The 24,181-nt window shown below is 39.3% G+C and overlaps 1 protein-coding gene and 1 long non-coding RNA gene across 4 annotated transcripts in view; one reads left to right on the forward strand and one right to left on the reverse strand.

The window, feature by feature from the left end:
* LOC139186046 (uncharacterized) overlaps positions 1 to 24,181 on the forward strand; it is an 84,678-nt gene that overhangs the window by 41,848 nt on the left and 18,649 nt on the right. The window contains exon 2 of the long non-coding RNA XR_011569620.1: positions 1 to 22,250. This exon is cut by the window's left edge and continues 16,175 nt beyond it. This is a non-coding gene — a long non-coding RNA (uncharacterized lncRNA). The remainder of the gene's footprint in view (positions 22,251 to 24,181) is intronic.
* Positions 1 to 24,181, reverse strand: part of ARHGAP15 (Rho GTPase activating protein 15) — a 697,929-nt gene that overhangs the window by 20,183 nt on the left and 653,565 nt on the right. The window lies entirely within an intron of this gene.

Consider the following 24,181-nt stretch of genomic DNA (forward strand, 5'->3'; position numbering starts at 1 on the left):
TACTTTACTCCTATTTTCACTGCAGTAGGAAATTTGGGCATTCTATACCTTCCTGTTATTACAAATAGATTTTGCTTTACAGGTCACTGGCAGGTTAAGTTTTTCCTCACTCAGATGCATTTTTGCTCCAACAGAAAGTGAACTGAACTGAACAAAAATGAGATACTCTCTAATACTTGTCTAGCTACAGTCAGAGCCAAGCTATCCACAGATACTCTTGTTAGCTGCTTTTTCTTAAGTCCAGAAGGGCAAGTCAAGATGATCAGCAAAGACCTTGAGTCCTTTTCCATGTCAGTCCTTTTTCCCTTTCTCCTTTCCCCTGTCTTCTCTTTTTGCTTCTTTTGAAAAAAATCACAGAGGATGACTGGAGAATAGAATTTGGAAATATAGCAATTTAATGTAACATTTAGAGGCTTTTTTTGGAAAAGAGAATTCAGTCGGTGCAAAATATCATCCTTGGATGCTCTGTTTTCAAGGGTTTTTATGAGGTAGTGTGAAATTACTTTAGGTTAAGGTGTCAGAAATAGAATGTAGGAGTTGTGAGGATTGTGTTGATAAGTTTTGCTTTTTTACAGAAATGTCTACATCATTCAAAGGAGAAAGAACTGACTTAGAGTATTCTGTAGATGTCCCTGAGGCCTACTGACCCAGTACACCATAGGAACCTGGAGAAAAAGTTGATTCAGTAAGGAAGTTTTGGTCTAATAAACATGCACAGTTTAATGACTGGGTGGGAGATCAATTGTTCAAAGACACAGAAAGCCTGGTTTCTTCCCTGTCTCCACTTTTTATTGCATGTAGGACTTTGGAGATTCACTTAATCTTCCTCATCCCCAGCTTCCTCTTTTGGAAAATCAGACAGTTGGGCTAGAGGAGTTCTAATTTGTGCACTAAATCCTGTTGTTCAACAATTTAATACATACACGCAAAGTTTAAACTCTTTTTTTTCCTTCCTCAAATTTGAAATGATTGGTAAGGAAAGTTGACAAGCTCAGAAACACATGGTAAGCACAGTTCTCAACAGCAAAATAAAGAAACTCTAAAATTTAAGGGATTGTAATAATGTCTTACCTATGTACGTATATGCTTTACATATAATTGACACATACAGGGTATGTATGCATATTTTGGGCTTTCCTGGTAGCTCAGCAGGTAAAGAATCTGTCTGAAATGCAGGAGACCCCAGTTCGACTCCAGGGTTGGGAAGATCCCCTGGAGGAGGGCATGGCAACCCACTCCAGTATTCTTGCCTGGAGAATCCCCCTGGATAGAGGAGCCTGGTAGTACAGTCCATGGGGTCTCAAAGAGTCAGACACGACTGAGTGACTAAGCACAGGACAGCATGGATATCTTCACTATAAGGCTTATATTTATTTATTAAAATAAAGATTGAAAGAAAAAGGCAGACTTAGGGAATTTTTGAGGAAACAGACACAAGCCTCCTGTTCTCTTGGAAGCATAAGGGTGTGTCTGTAGTCTGCATTTTTGTTTTCATAACACCTATAAAAGAATGGTGGCAATGGACCAAGAGACCCACTTTGGCTGAGATGACACAGCTTTACCTGGCTGATGGTGGCTGTCTGCTCTGTGGGGAACGACCCTGAAGCTGAAAGAGCTATGTGACCAATCAATAATGTCTACATGGGATTTGGATGAGAAATGGTGGTGTATGTGCCAGGAATGTGCCATTCAGGGTAAAAGTAATTTCAAAAGGAAATCAGATACATCTATAGAAGTATTACAAAGCCTTCCTAGATGAGAAGGAATCTGGAAACTTGAGAGGCAAGCTGCTGGGAGCATTTGAACCAAGCTACCCTTAAGTGAGTATAGGAAAAAAAAAAGGGAAAATTATAGCTGCATAGAAGTGTCAAAGTAGACAAATAGTGACTTTAGATATGCTGCTGCTGCTGCTGCTAAGTCGCTTCAGTCGTGTCCGACTCTGTGCGACCCCACAGACGGCAGCCTACCAGGCTTCCACGTCCCTGGGATTCTCCAGGCAAGAACACTGGAGTAGGTTGCCATTTCCTTCTTCAATGCATAAAAGTGAAAAGTGAAAGTGAAGTCGCTCAGTTGCATCCGACTCTTAGCGACCCCATGGACTGCAGCCTACCAGGCTCCTCCGTCCATGGGATTTTCTAGGCAAGAGTACTGGAGTGGGGTGCCATTGCCTTCTCCGATATATATTAGATTTAATTTGCAAAGATAACTATTTGCAAGACATTTAAAGAAATATATCTATAATGAGATATAAATCGGTAGTCCTTTCAAATTAGAACATAATACCTGCTTCATTTTTTAGAAGAAATTATACAACATATATAATCTGTATTTAAAAAAAACCCAGTTTCCAATGGATGTACATTACCTACCTTACTAGTATATTTTATTACCTTATAATCATCAAAAAATGAGGTTTTCTGTGGTTGTATGTGCAGACTGAAGAAAAAAGTCACAGAAAGGAAAAATCCAGTCTCTCAATGGTTAAAAGGGTCTACTAATGTCAGTTGTTAAGTAGTAATTTTATTAAGTAGTGATAATAGAGGGAAGACGTACAAGGCTTCTAAATAGCAGAGGGTCAATGGATTCTATTCATTTTGTGTTTATACATTCGTACTCTTTGCATGGCGCCTCATTGCAATGCCTTATCTGGGAGGATTACTAATATGACAACACTCCTGATTTATAGAAGCCCAATTAGGTTAAACAGTTTGATTCATTTCAATTGGATAAAAAAACTCTTGTTGAAGCTGAATTCTTGCTTTGCAATGAACACAAACTCACACTCATTATTACTTATGGTGCTTTTCTTTATGGATGAAGTGCTTTGCAGCCAAGTAGCAGTAGTCACCAGCTGATGACCATAAGGAAAGGCAAACACTGTCAGTAGAATAACATCCTTAGCCAAGTGTTTATGTTGGATACATATACAATACATAACTGTTCTTAACTAATGATACAAAGTTGGCCTCCCCAAGTTTCTCCTTTTGTATTATTTCTTGCCACCCATGTGTTAAGCAAGATTTTCTCAGGACCTAAGCACCCCCTCACCAAAAGTAAGTTCTGCTTCTTTGCAAGCTGGATTTATTCCTTCTAGCTTCCAAGTGAATATCATACATCATATAACTGAGTTAGTTATACATACAATTGTGCTGATGTGACTATTCATGCAGTTTTCAGAGGTGGTTCATTTAGGTACAGGGTATCTTAAGCAATGAAATGATGTGGATAATTTGGTGTTTTTGAATGTTTCCCTTTAAGATCCTTTGTTTCTTTTTTCCTTCTGAATCTATTGGTTTATTATATTTTCAATGAAAACTTTTTTTTTTTTCCTGTAGGCAGGGGAAAACATCTAAATCTTCCTATTAAGAACTTTATTTTCTTTCTTTTCCTTGCTCCAACTTTCCTTGCTTTAAATGTTCTCTAACCTACAATTTGGAATTTTCTCTTCAATTGGCTGAAGTAATGTTTTACTGGCATTGCTCTGGCCAGATATTCCCTTGATAGATTCAGCACCAAGCTGAAAGACCTGGCAAACTGCTGGGACCAACAGAATGAGACATTGGTACATCGGGAGTGTGGTGAAGCCAGCTAGATCAGAGGGAAGTTGATGCAGCCCAGAACGTGGCTCTAGGGACACAGAGAAGCTACAACAAAGAGTCAGCACAAAAGGCCAAGCAACACAGGTTGGCAAAGGCTACAGCCAGGGGATGAGCCATATTTGTAGGAACAACATTGCTACCATCTAAGACGACATGACACAATCAGCAGGAACATCTCAGCTCATGACCCTGGTATCAGGCCCTCCAGTAGGAATTTCTGCTTCTGTTTTTCTAAACCTCAAGTGCTGCATGGTAAGCCATCTTCTCTCTGATAAAGAAGCTAATGTTTGTTCAGCCCTTGCTTTGTGCCACTCAAGTGCATCATTTTATTGTTTCCTGACAACAGCTTTATGAGAGCTTTATGAGCATTATTACTCCAGTATTCTTGCCTGGAGAATCCCCATGGACAGTGGAGCTGGGTGGGCTACAGTCCATGGGGTCGCAAAGAGCTGGACAAGTGACTGAGCGACTAAGCACAGTTCAGTACGCAAAGATGAAACACTTGAGGCTCAGGGAGGTGCCCTGTGTCACACAGAAGTGGTTGTGTCGAGATTCAAAGACAGGTCTTCTGAATGCAGACTAGGAACTCCTCTTCTCTTATCATCCCTCTGTCCTCCTTATACTTCACTGGTTTCTCTGTTTGCTGCTCTTTCTCCCCCAGCCCTGGGTCTCTTTAGTTCCTGATCAGATAGCCCTCATCTCCATACCCAAAGCTCTGAGCCAGCCTGTACCCCTCCTTCCCCTGGCCCCAGCTCACTTAACCCCAGCCCGGGTAAGAGCCCCAGGCCCCTGGCTTTCCTGGCAGGAGAATAAAGACAGCTGGCAGTGAGAAAATCCTGTGAAGGAGAATATGAGCGCAGTCGTGGTTATGGCTTTGCTGTCTGAGAACTCCCTCTGTCAGAGAACTGCTCTGGCTTCCCACACTTGCTACATGGACAGATGTTTTCAATTATTATCACTGACAAGCCTCCGGGCCAGGTTCCTTTCTGATTGGCTGTTACGGGACTCAGAGGGGACGAAAGGAAACTGAGGCTGGGACACAAAACACCTCAGTCATCACTTTAATCATGTTTCTCCAAAGCCACTGGTTGAGTTGGACAGTTCACCCAGAATTGGAATCCTTTTGTAAACACAGACTCAATTTCCTTTCTTTTCATTCTGGTTTCAATTTTTCTGCCCATAGTTTTTCTGACATTGTAAGAGAGTGAGACATTTGTCATTTCTTTACCAATTCTTTCCTTTTGTTGTTCTTCCAGAGTTTCGGGTACATACCAGGATATAGGGCGAATTGTGATTTAGTGAAATTTAATTTGATACTACTAGATGACATTGTGTAATCATCGGCAAAAATGACCTAGGTCTGATCTGGAAGTGCCAGAATCATCCAGTGTTTCCACCTATAGAAACCCAGGGAATGCCCGATCCTAAACTTCTCATGTAAGTTTTACACCAACTAGGGTTTGCTGGGAGCCATTTAACACATCCGAGCTTCATCATTAGGGCTGTTGTCTAACTTTCTAGCTAATAACGGTATCAGCCGTAATTACCGTGATTTCTTTACCTCACCATCTCTGGTGTGTCCTAAGGAGACACAATGAAAAACTGATCCCAGGGGAAATCTGAGGGAAGTCTTGGCATGGTTGAAAATGGGAAAGAATGTAGGCATGGCTCTTAGAAGCCACCCTGACAACCCTGTCTTCTACATTCCTTCTCCTTCAATGGGATTAGTTATATTTGGTATCACTCGGCCTCTAAATTCTCATTATTTATTCCTTCCTTCCTATTTCTATAATTAGAAGGGGAAATTAGACTGTCAGGTGGATTAAAGCTTTTGAAATTCATTTTTATTCCCCATTCTGTCATTTATCTGGTTAGAAAAAAATGTATTCAAGATGCTCCAGTGTTTCTGCATATTAGTTTCATGTTTTTTTGATGTCCTGAAGTTAGGTTTGTGTGTGGTCCATCTTGCTCAAGTCTCCAGACTGCCTTGTCTCTGCTGCCATTTTAAAACAATAGCAGCAGACAAGCAATTCACCAAATGTATTTGGTAAAACAGACAAAAATCCATGGACTTAATCCTGAAGGCTGGAGCCTCCATTTTAATTTCTGAAAAATGTATCCTTGACTTTCAAACCACACTCTTTATTTTAAGCCCAAAGGTAAAACATTATAGGATGTTAATTCATCCTTTCTCAAAAAAGGCACATGAGGGTTAAAACATATGCTTCCTTCTTCACTCAGAAATAAAAATCACTCCAACCTTTTGGGGGGATCACATATAGCTCTAAAACAGCTGAAGCTAAAAACATCAAAGTTGGCATGACTTCAGTTATCACTGAATCAGGAAGATCAAGCCAAGTTTTTGAAGAAAATGGTTGAGCATTTTAAAAATAAAAGAAGTTCAAATGCTCTTTCTGAGCATGCTCAGTGGGAGGCTTTTCAATATTTTCTTTAGGTTGGCTTTATTTTGCTCATCACTTTGGAAACATTTCAACAAACACTATCTAATTAGTCTTTATTAATATTGTTCATTAATGCCCTAGCCAAGGCTCAAGTGTCTGTCACCTGCTAAGGTGATGTTTTCACCCTGGTTGCCAAGAGACCCCCACTACTCAGTGAGGGTGAGTCGTGTTGGTCTTTCACAGCTCTGTCATTGTTGGGTTCAGGGATTTGGGGACTTCTCTGATAGATCAGATGGTAAAGAATCTGTCTGCAATCCAGGAGACCTGAGTTCAATTTCTGCGTTGGGAAGATCCCCTGGAGGAGGAAATGGCAACTCACTCCAGTATTCTTGCCTGGAGAATCCCATGGACAGAGAAGCCTGGTGGGGTCCGATCCATGGGCTTGCAAAGAATTGGACACAACTGAGCTACAAACACTTTCACTTCACTTTCAGACACTGGGGAGAGGTTGAGGGACAGGACACTGAAGCACTTCCACAGCAATATGTACATTAATATAGCTGCTAGATCCTTGCCTGTTGTATTTTTTTCTCTCAATGATCGATAACTTCAATATTTCCTCCCCAAGTGGGTAGGACAGTTTGAGTATTTGAAAAACAAGAAGCAGTTTAAATCAACTCCCAAGCATACAGACATGGTCCTTGGAAAGGAAACTGAACAGAACCTATGTTCATTGTTTTCTGATAGGATTTCACTCTCTTTTAGGCACTAAAGTGTTCATGGGTGCTTCTGGTAGTTTGGGGGCCTGCAGTTATCTTGCAATAAGACAGTCACTGCCCCTGCTTTACCTGGGATGAGATCAATTGACAGACATGGAGAATCGTTGACACAGGAGCTTGTTATCACTGCCATCCGATACTGTCTCAAGATGTAAATTTCTCAAATGGTATCAACAGCTTGGTGAGAATATTACTTCTTATAGCAGAGCCCTTTTGCTAGTTTCAACACTGCAGTTTCAGGAATTTCTTTACTGGAGTGTTCAGTGAAATCCTCCAATAGCATTTTTGAATTGAGGAAATATCTTGCATGTATAATGGCCCAAGGGAATTGCCTCGCTGGTGAGATTACCTCTCCACCTGTCTAAATAGCATTGGATCTATAAATTGTCAAGAGGAAAGGCAAGGGGTAGGGTCTGACATGAGTGGTGTTCCTAATATGCTGTCAGACAGTGATAGCCAGAAAGGCCAGCACAGTACAGGGTATCCCAGTAGACGAATCTGCAGGTCAGTTTAGATATACTAATCCATACTTAAGTAAAAAAGAGGTACCACTATGCTCAAGTTATAGATTCAAGTATACTAGGGGAAAAGCCTGACTTAATAGCTGGTAGCAGAATTCCTCTGAAGGGCAAAAAAATAATTTTTCTTTCTTAGCACAGCATTTTGGTTGTGGAAAGATAATCCTTAGAACACAGCAGAAAAAGAGCTAACCAAATTCTCTCTATAAAACATGAAATAGACTTATGAAGGTCATGTATAAAAAGAAAGAATATGAAAGAAGGGTGTTGAGGCAGAATTACATGGTGGGAAATTGGGGGCTAAATGAAAGAGACACCCCACAAAATTCCCAGTGGAGGGCATAGGGAGAATAAGAAGGGGAGTAATAGGAATGCCTAGTACTGAAGTTTAAATTTTAAATTATCTGCTAGGCTGGGTGAGATGTAATCCTTCTACCCTCCATGAATCTTCAGTAAATGTCTAAGTCCTACGTCCTAGAGTGAGCTTTTAGAAACAAGGCAAAGTTAAGATGAGGCAGCACTGGCAAGTGATCAGGCGTGCATGACTTGTGGGTTCAGCTGAAGCAGGAAATCAAGCCCAAAACAACTAGAGGAAACATAAATCCTTTGCGATAACCTGCGAGACACTGGGTTTCTAATTTCATAAGGACTGAAAGTTTGAACACATGTTCCTTTAATTTTAGTAGAAATGATGATGTAGAATGACAAAAGATACTTTCCTGAGATTCTTGGTACTGTTTCTTGTCGGCCTCAACTGTACAAAAGTTTCTTCTAAAGGGCCTATGCATCCTGCTAGTTCATTGATTTTAGGATGCAGCAGGACTGAGGCGTATGTGCCCAGTCTCACTTGTGGTTTTGATACTTGGTTCTGTTTTTCAGTTTCCCCCCAAGAGCCCTAGAGGGACTGCTCAGACACTTGACTCTCTCACTTATTGCTTGCCAGCTCCTTCTGCTAAGGTTATTGTCTTTTTCTGCTCTCCCAAGTATATCAGAACCACCAGCATTGCTTCCCTCCCATCTTGGAAGGTTATAGAGCCTTTTCAAGTCTGCATGTACCTGGACTCCTCTAGTCTCATCATATGGGTCAATATCCTTGACTTGAAAACCAGCAGTGGTTTTCTGTTATCTGTTAGGTAAGAATCTGTTGGCTCCTTACTTGGACATGCTAGCCCTTTCATAATACGGGTCCAGTGTCTTTTTCCAATTTGCCTCACTCAGTGTTCTCAAAACTCACCAGGATATTCCTTTTTCTTCAAGAAAGTAAACCTGGCCATGTTTTGTTACTGTTGTTTGGGCCAAAGGTGGAGGCTTGAATCAAGGAATGGGACCAACTAGAATACCTTTCTCAGCCCTTAAATTTGATTTGAAGAAAGACATTCCAGTTTGTGCAATGGTTGTTCGGAGAAGGCAACGGCACCCCACTCCAGTACTCTTGCCTGGAAAATCCCATGGACGGAGGAGCCTGGAAGGCTGCAGTCCATGGGGTCGCTGAGGGTCGGACACGACTGAGCGACTTTGCTTTCACTTTTCACTTTCATGTATTGGAGAAGGAAATGGCAACCCACTCCGGTGTTCTTGCCTGGAGAATCCCAGGGACGGGGGAGCCTGGGAGTTGGACATGACTGAAATGACTTAGCAGCAGCAGCATCAATGGTTGTTAATATAAAGTTTTTACAGAGCAGAGCATGCAATTTGGATTGTGTAACTATTTCAAGAAATAGAGTTTAAAAAAACTGAAAAAAAAAAGTACTTTGGCTCAGACTCTTTCTTTCACCAAAAGTAGCAATAAAATTTTAAATTGTTATTTACACCAAAATGTCTGAAATTATAATGACTACAGATGACCTAGTTCACATAAATAAGTAGTAAAATCTGTTGATCTCCATAATATTCAGAGACCTGGAGGTTGCCAAATGTAAGGAATTGATCTGGTTCAAGTCATCTCTCACTAGGGAGCCATTCTACATGAGGTCAGTGTCTGCCAAGTGGCCAGTGATTACCTGGGAAAAATCCAAGTTGTCTAAAACAGTCGAAGATTGAAAGATGCCTTTAATTTTGTGTGTGCGTATGTGTGTATGTTTGTGTGTGTGTACCGGCACACGCATATACGCTCAGGACTCTTAATTACCTCACAGACAACCAGAGAAAGGCATGTGTCTTCTGGATGTGACCAATCCTATATGACAACTTTTCTTTTCTTTCTTTCTTTAAAATATCCACTATTGATATTTATTAATATTGTAATTATTTGCTTGGGGCTAAGCCACTCCAGCACTTACCCCAAGACCCACCTCCCACCCCCGACCCCTGGCCCTGCTTACTTGGCTTGTCACTCTCCCATTGATCAAGAATCAGCAGTAACGATAGCTTCTACTCTGATCATAAAATTTTAACTTCCTGAGGCACAGATTGAACTACTTCTAATACTCAGCAGGAGTACCTGATTACAAATAAGAATTTCATTAGATTTTAGCTTTGAATGACTACTACTTTTAAACAGAGTCATTAATCTCCCCCAAACTGCCAGTTTTAAAATACAGATGTTCCAAGGCTTCTCACTTTTGTTGCACTCTGATTTTGAGGTTTGCAAGTCAAAAAACAAATAAGTTTCAAAAATCTTCATGAGATCATCATGAAAAATTAAAAGAATAATCTCTCAATTTCCTGCATTTGGACAGGCAGAAGTGAAAAGCATATTTGAATCTTCTTTTAGATTCTACCTTATTGTTATTGTCATTTCAATGTGTGAGACAAGTTTCTATTTTTTTCTTTCTTAGAAATGAATTTAGATTTATTAAGATTAGAGTTAGAATGGATTTAGAACAGTACCAAGTATTAATCCTTCATGTTCTACCATTTTCTATTAGCACTGCTTTTTTGCCCAATACATAGTTGTGACTATAGGAAAACTGATTCCAGAAGGCAGGCTTAAAATTCTGGCTATAAAGTTCTGATTATATCGCTTATAGAAGTTTTAAATACAAGTAGATATGGGGTACACTTTTAAGTAACAGTGGCATTCATTAAGATGAAGAGTATGCAGAAGACCACCGTAGTACTGCAAAGGTTCTTGTGGCTGACTTCTACTTAACCAGCTCTCTATTTTCTCTGTAAAATATACTGACCAATGCCCAGAACACACTGAATGTCTGCGGCTAGTTAATGACTCTCAACTGTGCACATCTGTTCCCACTAGAGGGAAGTCCCAGGAGAGAGCCCCAAACAAGTTTATGCCAGTTGTACTTATTATTATAATTATGTAATTTAATTAAATATTATGTAAACTGATGAAATATGAGAGCAAAAAAGGAAGACAATTGCTTTGGGGAGCACTTTTTCTGAAGAGAAGATAAATTCTACTAAATCTAAAATGACTAACGTGTTTTCTCTGAAGATGGGGTAGGTCTGGATGAATTCTCAACGCTTTTTCCAAATCTATCATAATAGCTATTTCTTGATTTTTAAATTTTGTTTCCTTTTGGATTTAGTCCCTAATTCTATTTCATATGATAATAGCTGCCAATTACCATTTCCTGAGCACTTACTATGTGCCAGGCACTGCATACAATGGTTTGTTTGCATTATCTCATTTGATAAACACAGTAATGACTATTAATTATTGAACAATGACCTTATGTGCCTGGTCTTATGTTGAGCAAATTATAAATATTACACATTTAATTCTTACAATACACCTATTTTTAGATACAAAAACTAAAACACAGAAGGAATGAAAACTTTGTCTATACTCACATACCTAATTAGTAAAAGAGCCGGGATTGAAACCCAGCTTCATGTAACTCCAAAATCCTATCTCTTGTGACTACATTATTACTACTTTTGCCACATAGGGGCTCTTTAAGGAGCCACCTTATTTATTTTTGTAGCCTCAGTGCCTAGTTCAGGGCCTGTCTCACTGTCGGGACTCATCAGTGTTACATGGATGAAGGAATGCATTGATGGATGGATGGATGGATGGATGGATATTCCTTCAGTTTTGCATCATAGGCCTTGAGGTGTCTTTGCCAGAGAGCAGGAAAGAAAGCTAGGCAACCTTTCTTACCCATACACAACAGTGCTCCTTACTCTGACTTAGCCTCCATTTTCCTCTCTGATTGATTGAAATACTATTATACTCAGAGGTAGGATAGCTGTGATGAGGAAATAAGAGGTTGCAGTTACAATTTACAGTTGTGCACAAGTAGATTTTTTTCCCTTTTATGCATCTTTTTTCTTTCTTTCAGTAAGAGCATTTTTTGGGGAAAACTGCCTGTCCTCTACTCCCAGTCTCAACTCCACTCCCAGTTTGAATGGAGTTGACCCAGTCCCTGCCTCCAGAGGTGGACTTATGTCCCAAGTCCAGCTAATGAGAGCCATGCCTTTTCTTCTGCCACAGTGAATGGATGAAAAACAAATATGGAATAAATGTGGGATCCAAGCCAGGCCAAGGAGAATTGTTCTGGGGATTTTCTATTCCCACAGCAAAAGTGAGGCTTACTTGCCTCTGAGAATGCTAAGCTGATACAATACAATACTGTTGCTGCCATCTTGCTGCCAGGAGGAAAGATTTTAAGTGAAAATGACGCTAACCTAAAGATGAACAGAGATGGAAAGAGGCAAATTCTCTGCAAGACACTGGCACTTGGATCTAGTAATGCCCAGCGTCATATCTCATCCTAGAACTTTCAGTTATGTAATCCAATAAATGCTTCTCAGGTGACTCAGTGGTAAAGAATTCACTTGCCAATACAGGAGATGCAAGATATGTGGCTTTGTTCCCTGTGTTGGGAAGATCCCCTGGAGGAGGAAATGACAAGCCACTCTTTGCATCATAGGCCTTGAGGCCTCTTTGCCAGAGAGCAGGAAAGAAAGCTAGGCAACCTTTCTTACTCATAGACAACAGTGCTCCTTACTCTGACTTAGCCTTCATTTTCCTCTCTGATTGATTGAAATACTATTATACTCAGAGGTAGGACAGCTGTGTTGGGGAAATAAGAGGTTGCAGTTACAATTTACAGTTGTGGACAAGAGGATTTTTTTCCTTCTATGCATCTTTTTTCTTTCTTTTGGTAAGAGCATTTTTTGGGTATTCTTGCCGGATAATCCCATGGGACAAAGAGAGGAGCCTAGCGAGCTACAGTCCATGGGGCCACAAAGAGTCAGAAGCAACTGAGCATACATTCATGTGAATCCAATAAATTCTCTTTTCTACCTAAACAGTTTGAATTGGCCTTTGTCACTTGTACTAAACTTTAGCATTCAAGAACCTATAGAAGCCTAAGTAATGTTTTCATAGAGTATATAATTGGGATCAAATGGATTGATCTGGAAACCATGACTTGTAAATATTTACAGGAGAAAAAGAAATTAAACCTCTAACAAAGCAAAGTGAAACAAAATTATACATAAAGCTGAATCTAATATCTGGCTCTAACATCTAAGCCCTAGCTGGTGTTTTACTTTTGGTGCTTTGTGACACTGTTTTGTTCTTTGATTTTAAAGAGGACTCACTAATCTGCTAAGTAAAATGGCTTCATTAAGAGACAAGATTAACATTTCAAGATCTGCATTTCTTGGAAGTCTTCAGATCAAGTCAGAATATTCAGGAAGGATAACCACCCCCACCCCCATGATGTTTTAAAGTGAATTCTTTAATTCAAAACTTCTTCAGCATTTTCTTCCAACTCACTTGCAAAACACACACTTGTGTATACATATCCATGCAGAAACAGAAATCCATTCAGGTACAATCTAACTTGCAATCAAGAACTGCTAAAACAGGACCTTTATCATCAGCCCAGCACATCCCAAAATGTCTTTGTAAAATAAATCAAATTATATGAGTTAATTGATTCCAGGCAACATCAGCAAGTGCAGGTGGAGACTGAATAACAGGATGTTTATTAATGAAGTACTATTAATCAAAATTGACAATACCAATTCCTCTTTGTTGTATTTGAAAGCTACCTTCAGTTATAGACATAACTGTTGAATTTTAAATCAGTTTTAAAAAGGAAAAACATGGGGGGGCATAGTAACACATGGGATTTTTCGCTGTGGATTTTGGATTACTGGTATTTAAACACTGGAAAGCTACTCCTAAATGCAATTTGACAAGCAATGCCAAAGATGCCAGTGGTAATTAATTAGCACTTAATTGAGACCACAGAACAACAGAACGCAGAATTGGTACTCAGTGCCATTTCCCCCTTAAGGCTCCATCTCATGAGGGTCAGGAGTGTGGCTGCATGCTGAAGGTCAGGAAGTAAATTGGGAGAACACATTGACACTGGACATTTCATGATGGATCTCCTTCATCCTATACTACTGCTCCCGGCCATCTCTGATGAGAAAAAGGACTGTGTTTGAAGGGGAGTCAGTGTTCATGCACATCTAAACCAAGGTAAGCACTGCCTTCATATCCAAAATTAGTTAGGTTGATCACTTCACAAAAAGATAAAGCTCCTACATTGAATGTTAACATGAATGAGAGTAATAGGCCTGTATAAAAGCAAATTAAATTTAGAGTGAAGTGTTATTTGAAGTTACTGGTTTTGTTCGTTTATGTTCAATCTTTGTAAAAATAAATTTAGACTGGGTTTCTTTTTTAATAGTTCGGATTTGTATGATGCCTGTTAAAGACTTTAGAGATGTTTGAAAATTCAAATTTAGAAATTGTACATATTCCCCCAATTCTTCTTCAGACACTGACCCCCTGTCTTTAATAGATAGGTGTCAATATTCTTTAACAGAGAGGAAAGAACATTCTTGATTCATAATTTCATTGACTGAGCAAATAAAAAAGGAAACTAATTGTAGTCTCTGAATAAATCTTGAGACACTTTCTGATTGAAAATGTATAGTAGCATGTCATAACACATGAATTGGGAAATGGGCTTGTTAAATTTGCACAATATTTTTTGAAAAATGAAGTTGGGTCCATTTTTATTTTTTCATCTTATAGTTAAAATCAGTAACTGAAGGTATAGTTCACTGATATAACTGGGAATTGATATCTGGCTTCTTGAGTATCTGGCTTCTTGAGAGTAAACCCTCACTCTACACAGATTATATTACTTTTGAAGGGCCTTCACTCTCTAAATGGAGCCGAAATAAAGCACAAATGTCATATATACATCTGGAAAAAGACTCTTCAGGGATCTGCTTTATTTGGTCACACACATGCCTGCAGTTTAAACCAACCAGATACCCATCCTTTCAACACTCTAAGGAAAGGCTTGACTTGTTCTTTGGAGGTCCTTGAGAATTTGTAGTAGACAAAGACATCCACAGACAGAGCAGAGGGCAACGACAATTAAGAAATACTTTCTCCCTCTCTCTGAGTTCCTTCGCATGGTTCAGTCGCAGAAGTAAGTTGGTTCCCACGAGAGTCGCCTCAACATCACAGCTCTTTACCACAACTGGAAAAATCTGGACAAGGGATGTCTTTATGAGACTTGAGATACTCATGTGATATGACTGAAGTAGATCAGTGGTTCCCAGCCTCCCTTATCATTAGAAAATAACAATTAAGGGTTGGTGATGGCAATAGAGAGAAATACCATCTGGTAGCCTCAGAATTTGCAATCAAATTAGCTTCTCTTTACTGTCTTGATATTCATTTAGCAAAAAAACTTCAAGAAAACCATATCTTTCAGTCTTAGTCAACTCTCCCCTCTGTGTTTTAAAATATCAGTTTGCAAACGTTACGATATTTGAGTACAAAATAATTTTCAAATTCAGAGATCTTTGTACTGTTTAGTGAGCTTTGAAAAGAATTCTATGAAAATCCCATATCTCTTCCATTGGCCTTTAAACTCTTCTGATTTTAGTACTGATAGACTGTATCTTTAAATACATTCTAGACCCACACATTTCAAATCTTTCCTAAAACACAACATTGCAATTACAGCCCTATGCTTGAATGAAATAATACATGAGGCCATGAGCCACCCACTTCTAGCCAGTGAACATTTCTGAACTTGTTCTTTAAATTTGAGCACCAATTTTATTTCATGAATTAATTTTATTATGTATTAAACTTATTTACACTTCCACCTTATAAAATAAATGTATTTTACTGTATAAAATGAATTCAATATAAAAGTTTCAAATACATTTAAAATGAGTAAGAAAATAAGGGTAAAGGGACAATATGGGGTGAGGTGAGTAGAGTATTTAGGTGGCAGGCTCTAAAGTTGCAAACACTTGCCAAGTTTGACCTGAGGCTTGTTATTCCCTGTGAGTCATATCACTTCCAGCTAGGCTGCCACTGACAACTTAATTGTTAACTTCTGAGAGTATTTCTGCTTTCCTTGTGCTATCTGTGTGACCATGTTTGTTGAGAGGAACCAATATTTGATTTCGAGTCAGATTGGAGCAGGGGACAGTTTCCATATTATCTTTTAATTTACCCATTCATTAGATTCACAAATATTTAGTGACTTATGTGCAGGTTACTCTGAGAAGGGAGGCAGTTTTGCATAGAGGTTAGATATAAAGGTTTTGGATTAAGAAAAACTTGTATTCAAATGCTGGCTCTACTACGTTTTAGTTGAGTGATTTAGGAAAACATCACGGTTCCTCTAGATGCTAGATATTGGCTACATCAATGGAGAACAATACCTCCTTTACATGGTTGCTGAATTGAGAGGATATATTTTAAATATTCAGCAAATTGAGGGACATGTGGTTAGTGCTCAATAAATTATGTCTCTTCATGCTAGACACTTTGCAAGAATCAGAAAAGAATAAGAAGAGCTGCACATTTTCTTTTCTATAGTCACTGTGTTCTATGTATGTGTCAAATTACCCCCCACAACTATTCCTAAAAAGGGCTGTTACAGAGCCTCAGTTTGAGCTCCCTGAGTTATACAGCAAATTCCCATTGGGTATTTATTTTACATATGGTAATGTATGTTTCCATGTTGTAACAACCTAGACAGGTGGAATGGGGAGGGAGGTGGGAAGGCGGTTCAAAACGGAGGGGACATAGGCATACCTATGGCTGATTCACGTTTGGCAGAAACCAACACAATACTGTAAAGCAATAATCCTTCAATTAAAAATGTATATATGGAATTATATATATATATAAAAAAAGGGCTGTGAGCTGAGAGTAGGGAACGGTCTCCTCAGATGGGGCCAGATCTGTGATCAAGCAAATCTTGAATAGATCTGGACACTGAGTCAGATTCTTCAAAGAAGTGGTAGAATCTGGAATGAGCAGAGAACATAGAGAGGAGCCTGAGTAGGAAGAGAAGACTGTGGGCCATACCTTGCAAAGGGGGGATGCAGGAGGTACAGTTGGAGCTGATGATGAGAAAATTCATTCATCTGATGAAGTGACACATTCATTCATGGAAGTAAGGGTTAGAGTTCCAGGTAGAGCTAAGACAGTGAGAAAGTCCTGACAATTTTCTAGAAAAGAGACTGCTGTAATGAAATTACCTTCATTGGAGACTGAACATCTAGGAACCTTAACTGTATTTAACCAGCTAGAATAATCAGCCAGTTGGAGCTTAAGTGCCTTTGACATAGTATATTTCTAATTTCCTTTTACCACTAAGGTCAATCTGGGTTACTGGACCTGCAGACTGGCTAGATAACCTAGGAAAGTCCCAGGTTTGCTCATTTTCGAAATGAGAGGCTTGGCAAGCTTCCCTTCCAGCAATGACACCTCAAAAACCTATAAACCATTTTTCTTCTTGAAAATGAGAATAAAGGTCAGATGCTTGCTACTGCTGCTGTACCTCAACTTGCCTTTTGGACGTCTCTGTTAAAACTCCCAGACGTGTGTTAGGACTACTCTGCATGCTCAAACATTAAATTTTTTTTTTAATAATTCATTTCCTTTTTTTTCTTTTTAAAAAGGAGTGGTCCAGGTGTTGATTAGATTGAAATTCCACAGAACTGGAAACAAAATCAATTCCTTTCCCCTCCTCCCAAGAAAAAGACTTCCTGTGTTTTTCTCTGTGAAGTCACTTTACTCCTTCCTGATTTTAGTCTTAACAGTTACATTTTTAAAGAGACATTGTACTTTGGAATATAAACATGTGACATCTAAATACAAAATGCAATAGAGCAGCTTGAGCCAAGCCACACACTTCTGAACTCATTTCTAGCTGTGCTACTATTCTTTGGTAGGTTTTGAGATGAGGCCAGCCTCATCTCAGTGACTTAGTCCACTCTCTTGGAAGATGCCCCGTATTTTCTTCTGCTTTGCAGCATCTTTGCTCCGAGGGGCTGGGGCTATTTAAGCCTCAAAATAGCCCAATACAGAAGGATATGTAGTATTTTTTGCATTACCAATTTGAGACGGTGAAAGACAAATATTGTGTACTTTTTCCTAAGCACAGGAAATGCCCTTTTGTGATTCACTCCCCATGTAGACTGACAAAGACGTGTGATTATAGTGTGTGTTTAGGTCCTTTCTAAGCTTTCTGCCTGGGGATAATGCAGAACTGCTGGGGGTGGTGGCTGGCACCAAGTGCAGAGGACCCAAGAAACATCCTCCTCACTCTGGCTGCATTGTGGCAGCTCCTACTGTCTGAATTCCTACTTTAGCATATCCCCAATCCTGTTACTAATGACATTCCTATGTTACTAACAATCTCCTCAAAGTAGTTCTCTCTACCTGGGGGTGTTTATCTTCTTTGAAAGCCCTTCATTAGAACACTCCTAGTAATCTCACTTTCCTCTACCTCCCTGACTCTTGTCTCTCCTGACATTTTAAGTCCAATTACTGACATCTATTTTTACTTTTAGTGTTCCCCAGAGGCCCCACCCCCAATCCTAGAACATTTACCAGTTTATGATTTCTCCTTCCCACCATAACAAAAAATCCTGAACTCATACTCTTTCAGAAAACCTTTGCTGACTAAACTCAAGGCTAGGCAAGATAACTTTCAACATATACTTTCTACAAATGCATTTGGTTGTTTTGATTTAAAGCAATCTAGATCCTTATTTCATTATATTTTTAATCTGTATCTGGACTGTCTCTTCTTTGTTGTGATCTGTCTTAGCTTATAACTTTATTGAAGAAGCAGAATATGTCAAATACACTTTTAGACAGCTTTTCAGAGTACTATGAGAATTTCTGGTTCATTTATTTCACAAACAATTACTAAGCAATAATCTACCTGCAATGCAGGAGACCTGGGTTTGATCCCTGGGTTGGAAAGACCCCCTGGAGAAAGGAATGGTTACCACTCCAGTATTCTTCTCTGGAGAATTCCATGGACAGAGAAGTCTGGTTGGGCTACAGTCCATGGGGTCACAAAGAGTCAGACACGACTGAGCAACTAACACTTTCACTTCACTTCATAAGTGCCAGACACTGGACCAGGTTCTAGCATTATAAGAATGTGTACATGTGCTAGTCACTCAGTCATTGTTTGTGACCTCATGGACTGCAACCCTTCAGACTCTTCTATACATGGAATTCTCCAGAATGGCCAGCATATATGCACCACCGTGGAAGTCATATAAAGCAGAAGTGTTGTTTCAGCAGGAAAAGATAGACTATGCAATGACGATAAAAAGTCAGAAACAAAAATGAGGTGGATTAGGCAGCAGCCCTGTTGGAAAATGTGGGTGGCCAATGAAAGTTTCTCCAGGGCTTTTCAACTTGATGAAAGACTGTATTCAATTGAATGTCTAGCAGATTTGACCTAGGAAATAATGACCAGTGAACAATATGCAGAACATGATTGATTTCTACTTCCTGCATTGCTTAATAACCCTTTAAAAGTGTTACTGTAGTTGCCCTTGATTAGGGCAATTCATTTCCATTTTCTGAATCTTAGGTTCAAAACTGTTGGTTCTGTTGCTTTTTTTTGTTGTTAGTGTGGTTCTTAGTTTATTAGAGCAACACTATTGAATGGCTCTTTTCTAAATTTTTCAGCTAGCAGGGTAACTCAGATAAGTTTCCTTTCTCCTTTTTTTCCCCCCTGAATATGCACACACACACACACACACCCAACCACCTTCAGATTTTTTTACTGGCACATCGAGAGGGGAAACTTGAGCGTTGGTTTAAGGTTGTGTAACTGAGACCATAGCTCTGTGGCTTTGACTGCACTTCCCAGTGCTGAGTAGACTGCTGGGATTCTACAGATAAATAATAAAAATAATAATGATTTTTAAAGCATTTGGAAATGCTGAGTTGAAAGGTGTGGTGTAAGTGCAACATTTTATTGTGAAAGTGATATCTCTCGCATTATCTGTTCCTAATGGAGGGCGGCAGTAATGGAGGGGAGGCACTTATGCCTCCAGACCAGGGGTCCCTGAAGGCGGGGTGGAGCTCGGGCGGGCACTGTGGTAACACTTACTGTACTCTGAAGCTGCTTCCTTCCAGTCTAGCCAGAAGGCAGGAGAAGAGTCTTGCTGCTGCTCGTTCCCCTAAACCTTAGAAAGTCAGCCTTGTTTCTTCCTGATGGGAGAAGTGGCTGAGAATCATATTTGCAGTAGCCCGGATATGGGTATTCTCTTGGACTGTGTTATGGACTGAATTACATCCCCTACCCACCCCTCACCACACACACCCCGATTCATCTGTTGAAATGTTAACTCCCAGTACCTCATAATGTGACTATATTTGGAGATAGGGCTTTGAGTAATTAAGTTAAAATGAGACTGTTGGGATGGGCCTTCATCCAATATGATTGATGTCTTTACAAGAAGAAGAAACTGGGACTAAGACAGTTGGGATGTGCACACATAGACAAAAGAGCCTGTAAGGACACAGTAAGAAGGCAGCCTTCTGCCGTCCAAGGACAGAGACCTAAGAAGAAGGTAAACCTGCCGACACCTTGATCCCACACTTCCATAACGGATGGAATGATTCTCACAGTATTCATAATTGAGAGACAATACATTTCTGTTGTTTAAGCAGCCTAGTCTGTGGCATTTTGTTAAAGTAGTCCCAGCAAAGTAAGATAATCTGGGATTATCCACCTTTAGGATTCACACTGAACCATATAGTCTAATATAGAAAAAGATACATATTTTTCATACAGTGTGGTCTGAGTGCTTTCCCAACTAAGTCCATAATGTTAATTATAAAATGCACATAACCTGTATTAAATTATGAATATGTTTACATACTGAATGGGGACAAGAAAAATAAACACCAGATTTAAGCTATATAGGCACTGGAAGGTAGAGTAAAAAAATCTGGTTTCCTTGACCACATTGTCATAATATGCATATATAACAGTTTATTGAATCCAGGCTGTGTAGACAACCAGAAGAACTCTGGCTCCATACTGTCACAATGCATGCCCACAACAAAGGCTCTGGGGGAACAGCCCCTTTCATTCGATCCCTCTAAGTATTACCAACATGAGAGCTGAAAACCTTACCTCTGTCTGAAATATATCTATATATCCATGCATAAGTTATTAACTAGACTCCCTGGGCTCTGCTGCTAGAACTATTAATATATTCAAATCTCACTCTAGCTACTGCAAAAAACGCTACATCAGATCCATGCAGCATAGTATCTTCTTAGACAAAAGAATTCTAATGTTTATAGAAATTTCTTTCTTATTCCTTGGACTCTAGTTGAAACATAAGTGATATACAGTCTAAAAAGGTAAACTGGCCACAAGTGTGAGTACAGAGTTGAATGCATCTATAAAACACCATTGCTTGTACTTGGAATACAATACTTTCATGAGAATTATATGCTGAGTACTGTTCTTAGCATCCAATGGCAGAAAAATTTCTTTTAATTTTCTTAAGACATTTTACCTGATGGAAGTGACATGGACTGTATCTGAATGCCCTTTAATTGCAGACAATGTGACTTTTAATCTATCGATATTCTTGCTTTTATGGGCTGTGTCATCTAACACAAAGATAGCTTCAGAGGATTTGAGAAGCAAAACTTTCCTGAGAACCAACAAGCCAAGTGGAAAACTAGAGACGTTATTAAGCCAGTGATGAGAGGGGGGTCAGCCTTGAGATTTATTCCTTTAGATTGCTGCTCTGCATTTCTGGACCCCCAGTTAAGAGATATATGTAATGAGCAGCCTCTACACCATACAGCTTCGCATTTTTGCTATTGGCTGCACTTAAGTCCTTTTATTGATGACAACAGACAAAGTAGGTGGCCTTCTACCTCTTTCTAGCTGCAGAAAAAAAAAGTGACATAATTTTTCACAGCCTGAAATAATTGTGGAAGTACAGATACTGGTTAGGATCACTATGAATTATTAGTGGAAAAGTGGGTCTCAGAAGTACGTTACATGTGAAATATTTTTCGTCACTTGAACATGTGCCGTCCAGAGCTGGCCCTGTTCTAGCCGTCACAGGGAACAAACATTTCACATTCACAGATGCTCCCAATTTGGTGCGGTTTGGAGTGTAATTTAGATCAAACGTCTCCATGTAAATGAGTCAGGGTTTCTTAATTAGGTGCCTCTAAAGCAAAACCTTGGACCACATCAGTAGGTGTGGGTGTGGTGCCCACAATACTGGAATCTTTCCTATAGCCCAGACCAGGCTCCTAGTATCATTCAAATACAGCTTCTTTTTTTTTTTTGGTTGTTTTTCTCAGGCAGTAATAAATCTGCAGATGGCATAGACAGAAAGACGCTACTTCAGAAGAGCTGTCTAAAAAACACTGCCTCTTTGGCAAATGCCTTAAAGTAGGTCATTCTGCTGTGATTTAGCTTTTTTCTTTAGATTTGATTGCCAGCTTTTTGTTCCCATTACAAGTAGGGTGCATTCCAGTCCACAGACTTGTTCTTAATTTTTCCAACTGGTATTTGTTTACTAGGATTTGCAGATCTTCCTACGAAAATGGCCAATATCCTGTCACAGCGCTAATCATGCCCTTGACCGCAAAGCGAAATGGATCCTGGTGATAATCTGGTGATGCTGAAATATTAAATTCCTTAAACACCCAGTCTTTCCACAGCAAAACTGCATTGATTTATCTGGGTAGGTTTGTTGAAATAATTGTCCCATCTTTTATACATGTGAAAAGAAGAGGTGACAGGATGTAAATGGAAAACTTTTACAAGCCATATTGCTGTTTGTATAGATATTCAGGTTATCTGCTTTTATACTTGTCATTGTTTGTGTTTTTTATAGGGGGAAAAATCATTGGGTCCCATTTCCCTATCAAGGCTTCGGGATTTACATGCAGAACCCCCTGAAGCATTAATGAGTTACCTGCATAAATCCCCTAGCAATCGATGGGCACATAGGCCTTGTTTTGTTATATTAATTATTCCTCACAGAACCTTGACACTGACATTAAACGGCGCCTTAAAAAATCTTGATGAAGGTCTTAAGGTATCTTTTACTGTTCAAATATTAGCATTGCAAAACCTATGTCTAAGGCATTATTCATTTTGTGGTATCACAGGGAAGGAGGGACTGAAATCAGGAGATGGACCAAAGGGTCCAGGCGGTGAACTTTCTGGTCTTAACTCTTTACTGCTTGGAGGCCAGTTTTCTTAGGACTGAGTTATAATCTTCAAATTGTGATAATGGTTAAAATAAATATTACGATCATAATGAATAAAAGAACTGAGTACGTTGTTTTCTCCAGATTGGTATTGAATATGGTGTCTTCTCCACAGGCCAAGTTTTGTCTTGGCAAAGTGTTGGTGTTTTCAGGTGAATTCCAAAATGTCAGTTAAAAAGATACAAAAAAAAGGGCCCTAGAGAGGAGATGGAAATTATTGGCTAGGTATGTTGCAAGATGGCTTGGTAAATATGTACTTAACAGACTGGAAACATGGTTTTATGTGCCATTTTCCTTTATTCCCTGTATACTTTCCTTACTTAGAAGGCCTGGGCAGTATAGGTTCTGATTAAGCAACTGCTCTGGTGAAAAACACATTATATCATCATGTGTGGATTAGCAGTAATCAAACAACACAAATAATATTAAAATTACAATGGATATGACATTATTGTCCTTTGATAATTCACAAGGAACTTTTGAATTGTGATGTTTTCTTTAGCAACTTCAGTTATCTCTGTGCTAGAGTGTGGTTACTAGATAACTGGGTGATTATTAGGGGGATTTCTGGTGAAATGTCAACTAATTGAAATTTGTTTGGATCCTTTTTGAGCAGAAGTTATTTATTAACGTATACCAGTTGATGATACTCTTCAGATTTTCATCATGCTGATGATTCTTTCTTATTGTATCTGTTTATCTTCTGTGTTGTTTCTCTTTTCTGGTTAGTGACGCTTACTGTGTTGGTCACCAGTGTGGTATTTAATTCCATCCTGTCTCTTCAGGCTCTGAATTCTTTCAGTGAATGTATCCACTCTAATTGTTTGGAATATTTACTCTACAAAAATCTGATTCCCAAATCGACACTTCCTTCTTTAGTATCACACCTTTACTTAGCCCCTTGCTAAAATGATCTGCTAAATCCTCCTGCTGCTCCACCCTGGTTACATGGGTGGTACTGGTTATATGGGACACTGAGGAAGAAATTATTTCTTAATCATTCTTAATCTTCAGTTAACGTGAAGAATTAAAGTTAGCTATCTGTATGGAAGGATTAATTATGATTTTTTAACAGGCTGAGTAGAGCTGTGTACAGTTGGAATAGGAGCTTTGGGGAGCTTCATTTGTTTGGTGCTTTACAGTTTATAACTGGACTTGTACTCACATGTGACTGTGGATTAAGTCCTTTGAGGTATCAGTATTATAATCTCCTCTAACAGAGAAGAGGAAACCGAGGAAGCTGTATTACCCAAGGTGACAGGTTTAAGGAGTCAGGGACTCAGGATGCAAACTCAGGTCTTGTGGTTCTGAATCTAGTGCTGTCTCTATTTTCATTTGGGTTCAGCACAAGATCAAGTGTATAGTCTGGACTCTCCACTTGAATTTCCAACCATGTCAA

This window comes from Bos indicus, chromosome 2 (assembly GCF_029378745.1).
Source record: "Bos indicus isolate NIAB-ARS_2022 breed Sahiwal x Tharparkar chromosome 2, NIAB-ARS_B.indTharparkar_mat_pri_1.0, whole genome shotgun sequence".
Lineage (NCBI taxonomy): Eukaryota > Metazoa > Chordata > Mammalia > Artiodactyla > Bovidae > Bos > Bos indicus.